Raw genomic sequence first — 15,371 nt, 5'->3', positions numbered from 1 at the left:
AGATTTACAGATGATGTGCACGAATTTTCAGTTCTTTCAGTTGCATGCAAAGTAATTTCTGTTCCTTTCAATTTATGTTTAGCAAAGCGATGAAAGATAAGATGTTTTTACAGGATGGGCAAAGAAAAAGCAAAATAAATTTCAGTATACATACAAGGAGAAGCAGAATAGGTTGGTCAGGCAGCCATGAACAGCTTCAGCAAGGAATGTTGCAGCTGGAGTTCTTGCTGGAGACATTTTGCAAAATAGTTGTGTTGTGTATGTCGTTAACAAAAACTGGTCAAAATCTCAGAGAAAATGTTCAAAATTTATCAAAACATGTGAACAATTAAAATCTATCTTCGGATCTTAAATTTAGGCTTAATTCAGCTTCAAACTGGATATCTTGGGTGTTGAAAACAGTGAAGCCATATTGTTGCAGTAACTTGTATCTTTGAATTATCTTGATTACCATCATTTTCTTAAGAATGTGGTCTCTGGACAGCACTGCTGGGCAGCAAACCACTGCACATCTATTGTGTGTGGGTTGATGTATTTTGCCATAATAAAGTTTTTTTCCTGAATTCAGGCCTAAAAGTATCCTTAAAGACAAAAAGCTTCTTGCTTTGTATTTTAACTCTTTGTTTTAAATTTAAACTGAATTGCTAGTATCTCATAGGAGCAACCTGGTAGCTTGGTAGGTCTGGCCAGTAGTTCAATAAGAATTGTTTAGAGTAAACGTTAATGCAGTCAATCATTTTTAATTTCTCTAAAGGGTAGGTAGTATTTTCTCTACGACACCAAGTTCTTAACTCAATTTATAAAATAAAATTTATTTTAACTTTATTTTTAAATTTATATAAAATAGCAATTATTCTTGAATAAGAGGTGTTCAAAAACATATTAAGATGAAGTATAAACAAAAGTCAGAACACCTTAGGACAAAGATGTAATATTTATTTTATTTGGTTTGTTCTTTCTCTTTCAGAAATAATAATCCACTATAAAATGTGAGGAAAATCAAGAAAGAACCCTTCCTTTTACCTTTGCATAATATGGTTGCTTTGTTCTGGGTTATGCATGAGCTATTCTCTTTTGTCTTTTTATAATATGAATAAATATTTCACGCGAAGACTTAATATCTCATTTTATTCAAATGCAAAGAGCTTAAAAATTCAGTCTCTATGTAGATATACACAAATATATATATATATTTTAAAATTTTAAGTTCCTGTCACTTAAGGTGAAATTAAGTCACTGAAAACTTAGCATTGCACAAAGGACAGGAAAGATTCAGATGTGCAATTTAGTGGAAAACTACTGAAAAAAATAGGCAGTGGCATACCAAAATTAAGGTGTGTTAAATAAGAACGTGATATTTTCTATATTATTTAATAAAAGAATTCTTATACAAATTGACTACCAGAGATTTACTTTTAAATAAGGTCCAAAACAATTACAAGGTACTTATCCTTTAAACTTTCAACCAGTGTTTTCTCATAGCAACTGTTAAGAAAAAAAAAATAAAAAAAAAAAAATTGCTTGTATCTTTCTTTTTAAGACTATACCACAGATATCAGGCTCTCTGGAATATGTTGATTTTATGACTTTTGATGTTATTTACTGAAGTATCAAATGAAATAGAAATTCTGCCATTCTAGTTAGTGGCTTTGTACATCTGTTTTGTTCTTGCAGTGTGTATGGAAAGGAGAACACTTAGGGGTGTTTAAATCCCATGGGATATAAATTGAGCAAGCTGGCCTTTGAGCTAGAATCCAGAATACTGCACTAAGCCCTTGGTCTCAGAGTGAAATATGTGATAAAATTAGGACACCTGAAACTGTGATGTATAACAGCTGGGATGCTTGGGCAGCAGTTTGTTCAGTCTTCCTACTGCCTTTGGAGGAGACCAGAGGTGCATGTGTTTGCTGTTATTTTCAAATAACAAAAAAACAAACATAAAAAAGGGGTAGTTTGCAGTTATTTTCAAAAGGGACGGTCCATAATAGGCCTAGAAAATTGGGAACACAGTTTATTATCCTCTTTATGTGGAGAAGATGAAAAATTATCTCTGTCTATATGGCATCATATAAGAAAGTGATTGATCTTTATGTCCTGCTGCAAGTAGAAAACCTCAAGCAGAGAACACAAAAGCAATATGTGTATGCTATTACTTGTTTTGTTATCCTTGCTTCCTCATACCTTCCTTTATTTTATAGTAATTATTAGTTATGCTCAAAAATCGGTCCCAGGTTATAACTCCATTTCTCTAAAAACCTGTTTCCAGCTCTCTAGAGAATTACATGATATCTCTTTTAACAAAATTCCCCCAATTTTTCCAAAACATACTATCTTTTCCACAAAGTTAAATGTGGCATAAAAGATTTCTGTTAGAGCGTTTACATCTTACAAATATGTATTACTAATTTCTGTGAGAAAAAATGGTATGTCTGGGTAAATGTTAAATACAAAGTGGATGATTAGGGCTTCAGAAACCACTGAGAATCCTAGGCTAAAATGCTCAGAAAATGCCACAGGAAGCAATGAGTTACTTGTATGTGTTTCTGGACTATGTTACAAGGTGGAATTCAGTGTGTTAATATATAATGCTACTTTCCACTGTACAACCTGTCATTTAAATGCTGAAATACAGAACCTGCAGAAGTGCATATGAGAGTATCATGAATAGAAAATGAATCTATTTTGATCCTTGATGGATGTTTCAATGAATAACAAATGAGTTTGCAGTGATTGGACGCAGAGAGTGTTAGTGATGTGTTGGGGTTTTTTTAAACTAGCACAATAAAGGAATTATCTTAAAGTGATGGCATGTGGCAGGCTGTGTTTAGTTGCCTCAATACTGACTGTTGGGCTGTCACGTTTTCTTTAATTGTACTTTGTGCTATTTTATTAAGAAAAAAACCCCATGTTCTTTCAAGCTCTTACTTAATTATTACTTTTTTTATTTGATAGAAAGGAACTAACCTATACTTGAAATATACATGTTGGATATACCTTAAGCCCTAGGTATGCATGCATTAAACTGCTTTCCAAAGATCTCAATTCTGTCAAACCTTATTAGATTTTAAATTATACATTCCGACCTTTTGTTTTCAAAATAGTTGGGAGTAATTCTCTTACCATAAACCCCTTGGGAAAAAAAAAACAACAAAAAACCCCCTGCTTGTTTAGGTCTTAGAATGAAGAGGGAGTAAAGAGGCAGAATTTTGTTCTCAGACCTCGCAGTGTTTCATTAATATAGCAGAAATATAGCTCAGAGTGCTGTTTGAAGGTCTTACTGTCTAGCTTCCAGGTATTTTAGTGCAGCACACAAATCTGTAACTGTTTTGTAGTGATTCTTATCAGAAACTGTAAGTTTAGTGGGCTATTTGTTTGTTTTGTTTTATTCTCTCTTTATTACTAAATAGAATATCTTGGCTTGTATGTTTCTTTGCTGTCAGATTGGCAGATACAAATCCTTGCTTCCAGAATTTTTTACATGATTATGGAAGCTGGTTAGTACAACAAGTTGATGCTTTCAAAAAAAATTTTTTTGCAAGTATTTCACCTCAACTTAGCTTGTTTCACTTTCTAAGGAATATTCCTCCCGAGCTGTTTGCAGTTGCATTTTCACAATCACTATGTCATGGCTAAACCATGATGCTGTAAATCAAGAGATGTTTGGCTTGCTTGCTATTCTTTCTTTGAAGGTATATAACAAGAAATAGCCTTTGGCTAGCCAGCTGAATTATATTTTTTCGTAATGGATGCACATTTATTTTGTTTTATTGTTGATGACAAAATAATGATAATGTATCCAGAACTGAATATATGATTGAATTTTTTAAAATTAGCAGTAGCAGCAGAGAATGCTATCCTATTTTCTTCTGTGTTCTTTATATACTTACATAGTGGCTGGAAATTAAATGCTCTCTGATTAAATTCACCAATGATTTGTGATTAATTAATTATCTTTGACACTTAGATCTAGTGTTAGTTTCAAAATAATCGTTTGCACTAAGGGACAATTTTTGTAAGTCAAAGGTTTTATAGAATTGGTTTGGTCATTTGCTGTCCAGGTGCAAAATTCAGCTGCAGCAACATCCCTTAATTGCCAAGCAACCAAGAGGAAAACATCTGCTAGTTATGAATATGTTCTGAATTGGTAATCATAACAAAATAATGCTCTGTCTGTTCAGCTGAAGAGTAAGTCAGAAGGCTAAAGGCTGTTGCATGTCACTCATGTTCACTGTCAACTTACGACTGCCTGTATATTCAAGTTACCCATTCTATCAGAAAAAAGGCACAGTATATAAAATAATTAAAAATATTTAAATGTAAATGCTGGAAGCTGTAACAAAAGGACATGGATATGCATTATTCACTCTTTTACGAGTTTTGAATTATCATGCATGAAATTACCTTTTCCTACAATTAGATAACCGATGTAGTACAATGTGTGTTGCGTATACATTAAATGTTCATGACCTTTTCAGAAGAGCTAGAGCTACATTACTAGATCTGCTGAATTTTACTATTTCAAATGCAGAGACCAATTATCATCTTTATGGTATTTATCTGATTTCCACTGCAGTCAATGTTCTTGCACCAAACCAAAATTTTTTGAAAGCAAAGTCAGTTCTAGTAAGTATAGGAGCAGGTGGCATCAAGATTCACGCACTCAACTTTTAGACCTCTCTTCTGTCATGAAGAGACAGTTGACATAAATCCAGTATCCTGAGCTCCCCTCATTCTCCCACATGTTCTGACATACTGCACAAGTATAGCATATGCTGCTTAGCTGGGGTTTTGTCTGTTTCTACTTTGTACAGAAGGTAAGTAAAGACTCAGTGCAGCTTTGGTCACAGTCTGGGAGTATAATTTATGTACTTGTATTGAATGCAAATAAAGAGTAAGTCTAATTTAAAGTTAGCTCTGATTACCTTTTCTGTTTTGAACTTTGAAGCATCTTCATCAGGAAAAAGGATAAGAGGAGAAAGACAGGAAGAAATTTGAAGCCGTGCTTGTATAAAATACCTGTTCTTCATCTTTATTGCCATTGTTTCACCCAAATGTAAGCTCATAGGAGATTTGTTCATTGTTTTTCACTCAGGGAAATCTGACATTTAATGTCCCTCTATGGTATCTGACACCTCAAGCTCTTCTGCTTTCTTCTGTGGTTTAACTACCAGGATTTGCTCTGTCCCTGCTTCTATGCTAATGCACAGGTTTCTTACTTTGCTTCTTGGAGTCCAGAATCTGTACATGAGAACTGTTGTAGTTCAACACAGAGAAATGTCAACAGACTTGGCTATTAGTTTACTCTAGTGAGCGTCAGCCTTGATACCTGGGAGAATGAAGAAGACTTGTTCTTAGGTTTCATACAGATTCTGGAGGTGCTATGTGTGGGTGTGTGGGTGCTGTCGAAAAGCAACCCTCTGTGTAGCTGTCTGCACTGCACAGTGTCTGGCTGTGATCCACACACAGCCTTTCTCCAAGTAGAAACATGCAACATGGAAAGCATCAGCCACATGGCTTGGTCTTGAAAAGAAAGACTTCTGGATAGACCTGGCCAGGCTCTGGCAACTGGGCAGAAGTGATTCCCAGCTCCTGGAGGCTGCTGGACCACAACCCTAGATTCACTCTTCTGCATTCTGCACCTGGTCACTTATGGTTGCAGTTATGATTCAAGTTCTTGTCACCATTTACAGCTCAATAACAAATATTTGCATTCCTGTGGACAATATTCTATAATGTCAGGAAAACTGAAAAGCATTTGATTCAGTGAAACGAAAAAAGTAAAAGATAATGAGATACAGTAAAATGGTTGCATTGAAATTCTATATAAAAGACAAAATTATGTGATTTAAGTTGACACATTTCACAAAATAAGCAGCAGCTCTGGTACATCCTAAGGCATGCAAGATAAGGAATAGCCAGATGCTCACAAGATTAAAAATATTTTAAATTTATTTTAGTGCTTTCATGTTTATAGTACAGGTTTTGCATACAGTGTTGAATAGAAGAATAGTGCTCATGTAATATAAGTGACAGCTGAGTGATTGTTTATTTAACCATTTTTGAACAGCTTCCAAGTTTTGAGAGAAAGAATTATGTATTTCTGAAGGATTATATAACTGTACAAGCTGTTGGTACTCAGTTAATTAATACCTTAGAGATGTGGCCCTAACATCTGATAAATTAAATTTGTGACATTAGGTTCTGTAGTATGAAGGGGACTGTACCGTACTGCATCAGCCTCTGACAATGGATAATTATCAACAGTGCAGATATTTGATGTAGCTATTCAACAATGCAGCCCTTGTACATGATCAAGAGTTCTACATTTCTTGCATGGATGCACATCTATCTCTGTGTACTTTGTATATAGTTGCTGAAATTTGGTTTAGGTATTTGGAAGTCATTAAGTGCTTTTTTAGCTACTGATTTTATCTATTTTGTTCCAGTCTCCTGAGTCTGAGTGAATGATTTAACAGGCCAGTATGAAACTTGCTGTAATTTCTGAGTGAATATATAACAAAGTTAACTTTGGATAAGTACTTGGGCATTTATGTTTAAAACTCACTGATCTGAGCATTCATATCAGTCAACTTCTAATATTCAAATGTTCACAGGAAGCAAATCTCAGAGTTGGGAAACATGGTCAAGTGAAAAAATTTTCAGATTAGCTGAGTATTTATTGTGTCCCAGTTTTTTTCTGCTGTTCACTGTTTGTTGAGGCATGCTGCTTTAACCCAGTTTACTCCTCCCATTATCACATAGCTTCAGTGTTGCTTTCTCACACTGAGTAAATTATTTACATTGAATTTGTTTCACACTTTTTCCAAAAGAATTCTTCCAGGCAAAAAAAAAAGGGTTTGCAGCTCAGAGAAGTGAAGGGCTTCATCAGGTCGACAGTTATTTCCTCCTAAAGTCCCTAGTGACTAGCACAAGGGTGGAACTCGGTTAAAGACAAGTTTTTGGAGCATGTGAGGGAATATCTCAGTAGGTTACCTGTCCACTGCTTCCAGACTGCTTCTGGCTTTCTGTGGGGCCCACAGGCGTTTTGTGTAAAGCCCACTGGCTCCTCTAAGTTAGAGCAATGTTCTGTCCACAAAGGCTTCTGGAATTAATGATGTGTCTATGCACATATATCTGACAAGATAATACACAATTTTGTAAGTTTGTGAAATGAATTTTGTTTAAATACACTTTAAATTTTATTATATTTGCCTTGTAACATGTTTACTATGGCCAGCAGCTAAACCCTCATAGCTTTTCACTCCTTCCCCTCTCTTGTGGCATAGGGAGAATGTATAAGGATGGAAAGAAGGTTTAGAAATGAAGGCAAAGACAATTTAATAGATGAAGTAAAATCTGAATATGTAAAGCAAAGCAAAGCAAAGCAAAGCAAAGCAAAGCAAAGCAAAGCAAAGCAAAGCAAAGCAAAGAATTCACTCAATACTTTCCATCAGCAAGAAAATCAGCCATGACCTGGGAGTCAGAGCTGCAGCATTCATAAAGCTAGTTTGGGGAGACAAAAGTCATAACCACCCCCTTCCTCTTTTGCTTCATATTTTATTGCTGAGCATGATATGACAAGGAATGCTGACTGACAAGACTGACGATACTGAATACAAGACTGACACGGGTCAGCTGTTCTGGCTGTGTCTTCTCCCTGCCTCAGCGCAGCCTCAACCTCTTCTCTGAGTGGGACAGAGTGGGAAGCAGAAAAAGCCTTGACCATGTGTAAGAACTTCTCAGCAATGGCTGAAACACTGGTGTATTATTGGTGTACTCACATGTCCAAAGCATGGCCGTATGGGACACTATATAGAAATTTGACTCTATACCAGCCAGACCCAGCTCATCTTAAATGATCAGATTTTCATCAATTTTGTGAAAAGTGATTATATTTTATGCAAGACCTTTGAACTACAATTAGTTCTGGCAGGTAGATAGAAAGGGTGAACTGCTTTAGTGCAAATGGTACTACTCTAATCCGTGTTTTGGGATTATTATCAGGTATGCAGTATTTAGATATGAGAAGGGATTTTCTGAAAACAAGCAAATGTTCCTTCCACACTTTCTACAGAATGAAAGTCAGAAAAACATCGGTTATGCTGACTATTATTAGTCATCAAACACAATTTAAAGGGCTTTTAAAAGTAACAGAAAGTATAAAAAGCAGTTTATTATGTTCTTCTTTCCACCTTGGAGCTGTATACATAATTTAAAAAAATATACATCGTAAAGCCAATAGCTAGTGTAGATAAAATGTCTGCATTTTCTTCACTAAGTAACAGAAGTATTAGAGGAAAAACATATTCACTTAAAATTCATCATGCAGAACAGAATCTGGCACCAACATTTCTTGGGGATTTTGTGTATGGAAGTTCTACCTGAACTCTAAATTTTCTTTTGGGTAATATTTGAATGAGGTTAACTCAGAAATCTCCTTTCATGTGAAATGAAAGCTTTTATAATCAATTTTGCAAGTAGTCATGGGAAAGCCACAAAAAAATGGGACTGTTTTTGACCTGTGGGGAGATGACAAGGATTAATGACTGAATGACTATGCTGTGAATTTACTTTCTGTCAACAGGTAATTCATGTGAAACATTGCCATTTTGAAACTTGTAGAATTTTTTATTGGCCCTGAGAGAGACTTGAAAGTTTCATTTCATCTTGTTGGCTTGAGAGAGTTTGTAGTGACTTGTTTTAGCTGAATAGTTTCAATTTTATATGGACAGTCTAGAGCACAGAGTGATACTTTTATGTCTCCTTAAAAAAAGAATACTTAAATTTAATTGCAAGCATTCGTAAAGAAAAAAGTTAGAAAGTTGGGTTAGTTTTCTAAAATTCCTGGAAAGAGGTTTTGGATGGACAGGTGATACCTAGATACTGAGATAGCATTTAAAAATGCAAAGTACAATATGAAACCTTGCTAGTGTTTGCTGTGATTTTATGTACAGTGTAATTTGATGCAAATATAAAATATAAATCTCCTGTGTCTCAATTCAAGTTTTTGCATAAATCAGGTGTACAGGTCACATACATATTGGACATAAAAGTACCTACTCCAAATAAAATCCTGAACTAAACTTATATATAGAGTCTTTCCAAGTATATGTCATAGCCTTTGAAAGTTCAAGAAAAAATAGTGTGTTTTATTCCTAGTGCCATCTATTTATACAATTCAGAGTTCAGGAAGAGGAGACAACTTTGAAAAGTTTGCAATACCAAAAATAATAATGAAATGGTTATGAATTATACATTGAAAACCAGATATGGAGATACTCTAAAACCAGAATACAATTCAACCAGAATATGGTATTTCACTAGAAGGGAATTTTCAGAAACAGAATAAAGAAGGCAGACACATCTTGGTTCCTACTTTTTCCTAAGACTAAAGTGGTCCTGACTAAAACATAAAATTTAAAGACAGATGAAGAGAAGTGGAGTACAAAGACTGTCTAAGAGTGAAATAAAAAAAAAAAAAAATAAAAGAGAGAGGAGAAAGCCACATGCAACAAATAATGCATTTTCTTCTCTTTATAGCATGCAAGTAGGTTATGTGTGTATAGTTAGGAGCAAGTGCTGCAACAAGGTTTGTGTCTAAACAACAACAAGCAACAACTGCTCCTTCCATGGAATATTTTGCATTAGATTTGCATTGAAAACAGGAGTTTGGTTAGGCTGTTTTCTGTGCCTTTTACTTTAAAAGTGCATAATAAAATATTAAATGAGAAGTATTACACCTTTTTTCATTCAGTTGTACAATAGTTGCTTATTAGCACAATGTGAATGCCTAGCTTGTTGAGTTCAGGTGTTTTAAAAGGTCAGTTTGTGGAATCTTTTCCAAGATATTCTTGATTATATTTAATTCTTTATCCCAAATCACTAGTTTTTGCAAGGTTTCTGGATTTTTAGAGAAGCTTTTCACCCAGACTGGTCGTCTTTAAAAATATTTATCATTACTGTCCAGACTGTGATACAGCCAGAGACCTGGCTCTTTACCTGCTCTGGCATATGTAGTTGCCTGGTTCATGTTATAAGCCAGAGTAGTACAGAGTGTTCGTATTTTGCACAAAAGATGTTGTCTACAGAAATATGAAGGACAGGAAGGGATTTTCATTTTTATGCTAATATTTTGAGCTGCAGGTGATGGAAAATTGTTACTTAAAATAGAATGTCAGTTAAGGAGTCCCCCCAGAATCTTGACTTTTACCTTAATGTTTGAAATCCTTTTGACAGTATGCCCTTTTATTTTGGCATGGGCAGAGAACTGTCATCTGTCTCTATTCAATGCAAAATATTTGAGCCAAATGTTGTGAGTAATTAGGAGTTAATCTGCAACTGTTATTCTAATTTTTAATCATGAGTAGCTCTGCTACTCTCTCTTAAAGCTCATTTGCTGGATGATGCATGTGGAATTGGTATTGACCTAGTCTACTTGGAGACTACTGAACTTTTAACCTTCTTAAAATGAATCTTGAGAGCTTCTTGTCTTCTTGTCTTATTTCTTTATTTAACTTGTTATAAGAGAAACAGAAGATGGTAAGAGTGATAATGATGAAAAGATAGACTCAGATGAGAATTTAAATCTATGCATAATTCAGTATCAATTACTCATTTCAATGTTCTTAAGACCTTCTTCTGTTAAAAAAAAAAAAAAAAGTTTTTAGCCAGAAATTGTAGAAATCGTTGCTGAATTTAAAACAAAGAGTAGACTGCAAATGAGCAAGAGGTGCACCAAAAATGAAACTGGAAATTCTGAGCAGACTGTTAAAATAGGGGAAGAAGAGTATGAAAACACATATGTGAATCGCCAGAAAGAAGTATCAAAGTTGGGAAAATTGGTATCAGAACAGAAAGTGACTCAAACTAATGTGTGGATATTTTATATTATTTAAATATCAAATAATATACACTAAAAATATATTAATGAATGCTTTAACATTCAGTAATGTTCTGTAATACAAATATGAAATCACTTCGGACTTTGCTATCTTTGTCAAAACTTTATGATTCCACACTACTGAAAATTAAGGTATTAAGTTCCTTTTGAACTATCATGTACAGTTTTAGATGTCATTCTACTACATCTCTACTAAATTGTTTATCCAATTATTTCAATTATATCCCTCTGAAGAACTAATTTTTCCTGTTAATTTCTCAAACCTTTAATGATATCTGGGATCTGTGTGTGCCTAAAAGAGTTGTAATAAATCAGTAAGAGTTGAAAAACTCAAGGGACAATTGTTTTAATATGGATGATATTTTTGGATGAAATACCAGTTTCCTTTCCTGGGTTTGCTAAGTAAATAAAAAGGTTTTTTTTTCTATCAGAAAAACTTAATAATGGTTCTTGATTTCTCCTGTCATAGACATAAGAAAGTAATAAAATCAGTATGACTAGTCAGAAAAAAAATAATAATTTGACCTTTTAAGCTGAAAAAAATCCCGTGTTTACGCTGTTTGCACAAAATATTCCTGTGAATTTCATTACCACTCTGCTCTTGAATGTTTAAATGACAGTTGTGAAGAAAACCCAAAGAAAACCAAACAAAATCCCAACAGCAGCAATAACAACAATCAAAAAACGGGCAAAGTGAAATTAAGCATTGCAAATGGAGATAGACTCCAAGATTCCATGCCCATCTGGGCCCAAAAGACTCAATTGAACATGGAAGAAACACATCTTAAACCTAAGGTTCTACATAAACTTAAAGAAAATATCAAAATCTTTTCCAGGGGATTTGTTAAGATACTTTTGTATGTGTACCACATACAGCCATCTTATTACTGTCAAATTATATTAAACACATATTGGCATTGCTTGCCCATTCTTGACCCTTTATTGGGAATTATTCTACAAATCCAGAGCTGTTCTTCATTAATGCTGCTGGGCAAACATAGAGCATGATTCTGAAGTAATTAGTAGTTTTATAGATAATTAGAATACTGTCTCTGTTCATTAACATTTTAAATCTCATTTAAATGTAAATTGTAATATTCTTCTTCTGTGCAAGAGTGGGTAGTTAGTGTCATTCATGAGTAATAAGTAATTTGTTCCTCATTAGCCATAGGAATAGATAAAGATATAGGTCAACTGTTGGTAGCAGATGTAGTTAAAAATGGTTACCTGTCTGGAAGGGGAATTTAAAACAAGCAGTCATTGTTTTTCTGTAATTTTGCATTTTTAATTTGGTCCTAATTAATAATTCAGAACATTTTTCTATTAATTGGCTTTTTACATTATTCATAATGAGGGTGTGAAAGTATAAAAATATTTTCTCTGAGTGACTTATGAGATACAGTCTGAAATTTTAAAATACTATTTTCATATTGGTCCAGATGAAGCGCATTTATAATGTAGAGCTCCAGATATTTTTTAAAAGCACTAGAAGAAATTCCCAGAAATAATGAAGACTACCTATGTATTATTCTTATAAAAAACAAATCCAAAACCAAAACGAAAAAACCCATCAAATCTAATCCCTATTTAAACTGAAAATTGGCTTGAATTGATTTAGAAGAATAGTTGAAACTTTCTCCTGAAATTATATTGAAAAAAAAAGTAATAATAATGATCTATTAATAATAATAATATAGTAATAATAGTAATAGTATAAAAATATTGCAAGTTTCCTTTCTGTTGGTTGTTAAGCATCAGTCTATGGGTATGCTACTTGGGTAACAATTTAAAAAAGGTGTCTTATAATCCTTCCCATTAATGAAACATGGAAAATAAATAGGAATTCTCAAGCCATTGGTGTCACACTGAAGGTCAGTAATTAAACTCTTTTCTCTAAATAATCTGCATTACTCATGTACTATTTTCATTGAGGTTTTTAACAAAAATCAATTATTTTAAGATATTTGCATCAAAAATTAATTTGAAGTATGCTAGTAAGTGAGGATGAATAAGGGAGAAAACTGATGAAATTTGTATGTACTAAATGAGTGAGAAGACACCTAAAAAGTGTTAGCAGACAACCAACAAGCAAAGAGAGGGAGAGCTGGAAAAGATTCAGACTTCTGGGTTAACATCATTGCTTGATTAACAAGGCTGTCATCAAAGCTACAGGAATAAAATGAGACCCGTGAATAGTCATGTTAAGTTAAAACAGGAAAGTGTGTGTGTGCCTATATAAGTAAAATAAAATAACTTTACACTTCCTTTGTTGTAAAGAAGGTCTACTTATTTGCATTTATATGGATGCACATCCTTGAGTAAATAGGAACTATGAATTGCTCATGCCTATGTATAGCTAAAAACCATAATTTTAGTAAAATTATTATTCTCAGCCACTGTCTGTGAGAAGCATATTCAATTATATTGAAGGGATTTTTGTCTCTCTGATTGGCAGAGGAGTTTTTCAATTATTTTTGCTAATCCATCTAATAAAAACTTCTTTATAAAATTTCTAACATAAGTTTGTTGATTATCTTACTTCTGTTTTTTTTCTGAGTATGATATAAGGATTATAAATCTTTGTTTCTTTTGAGCAACCTGGTCTATGGAAGGTGTCCCTTGCCACGGCAATGGGTTGGGAACTAGCTGATCTTCAATTTAATTTCCAATTAAAATAATTCTATTATCCTCAATCTACTTATTATTGGTGTCAGCTGTTAGTCTGGAAAATACTGTACAGAATAACTATTTTTGGACCATGTAGTAATAAAAGATTTCCATTTGTCTGTTTATCGTCGTGGTTGCTCTATGCTTGTGTCAAAGTGAAAATTAAATATTTCTTATATTAAAGATGATCAAAAGATACCACATGCAGTTCTCTTGAAGAGGAGCCTGTCACAAGGGCCTTTCATAATGGCTTTTATAGTACTGAAAATACCTTTTAGAATATATCAAAACACAGCATTTTTCTTCAAAGCAAAAATTGATGATGGAAGACCCTTGTAAGATTGCCAAATATGCATTGGTCTTCTCAATCTTTTAATTTCCAGATAGCAAACTTTTAGGTTGTAACTAAAGGTTTTCCTATTAGTCCCTAAATCCAAGAGTTTGTGAATCATTTTAAGTCCCATTTCTTTCTTACAGTTATCATAAGCAGCTCATTCTTTCTGCTTGATATTCCAGTGTTTTTCTCAGTTGATGATGTTTCACAACCTTCATAGATTATATTGAGAATAGGTCTAGAAGGAAAAAAAAAATTTTTGAAAAGAATTTGGGTCAATTTTCTGTATGGTTACTTTTTCAAAACCTTCAAATATGGAGCTCCACCATATTCCCAGGCAATCTGTCACACTTGTCTTTTTGCTTTAATATCTAACCTGTTTATTGTCTATAGTTTCACCTCATTAAGTTGTATTCATCAAAGACATGGAGGAAAGATTTGTCCCTCTTTTTTCAGTGCAACAGTATTTGTGTCTGAAAGCTATTGTCATAAACATTATGATTTTTTTTTTTTTTTTTTTTTTTTTTTTTGACCATCAGGGCATGAACCGAACACTGAATCCCAGCTGGTGTCTTATCAGCACTGGGAAAAGCAAAGAGAGTAACTGCAAGTCTTTCAGGCAGGATTTTATGCTTATATATCTTAGTATCTTTTGCCTTTAGAGTAGCATCAAAATTAAGTAGCATGTAGTTTTATAATCCACTATAAACTCAAAAACCTTTTTTGAACAACTGTAATTCTTATACTGTATTTGGTTAGAAAAATCTTTCTACTTATGTGTAAAAACCTTGCCTTGTCTTCATAGACTCATACTCTTTACTTTCCTCTAAGACTATTTTTAAGAGGAGGAAAAAGATGTCAAGAGAGTAAGAATTCTGATCTTTATCTTCAGCATGACTGCAAACCATCACAACTTTTCTTTATCAACTGTGCATTTCGTGCATGTAGTGTTTATATCACCAGCCAAATCATTAATTGAAACACTACACACAATCAGAGTCAAGATAGATCCCCTGAGGAATTGCATTAAAAAGGAGCTATAGGCCATAAAACATAAATGTTCTATCTAGACTATATTTCTTAATTTGTATATGAGAATGTCATATGAAATGGTGTCAAAATCCCAACATAAAATCATATCTGCAGTCTCCTAGCTATTATTTTTGAACAGATCTTTTACCTTGTCATACAAAATGTTGAATACCATTTCAATGCATCAAAATTTGGTTTTGTTTGCTCCTTATTTTCAGACATTTATTGATTATCTCATATTTTTCCTGTAAGCTTACCTAAATTTCAAAGAAGGATGCCTCTCCTATAATTTTACATTTCTTCTTTTACCTTTTCAAGTGTAGGCATTATAATTGTCACTTTCCAATACTCTTTCATTCTATGTGTTCCTATTAAATAGGCTAAACATGAAAAATTTCTGAATATTTTAACTAGCATTTTAAGGTTGGATCAGTGATT

Source organism: Sturnus vulgaris, chromosome 1 (genome assembly GCF_052056855.1).
Source record: "Sturnus vulgaris isolate bStuVul1 chromosome 1, bStuVul1.hap1, whole genome shotgun sequence".
In the NCBI taxonomy this organism is placed as follows: domain Eukaryota; kingdom Metazoa; phylum Chordata; class Aves; order Passeriformes; family Sturnidae; genus Sturnus; species Sturnus vulgaris.
The sequence above is the reverse complement of the archived record's forward strand: the minus strand, read 5'-3'. Positions refer to the sequence as shown.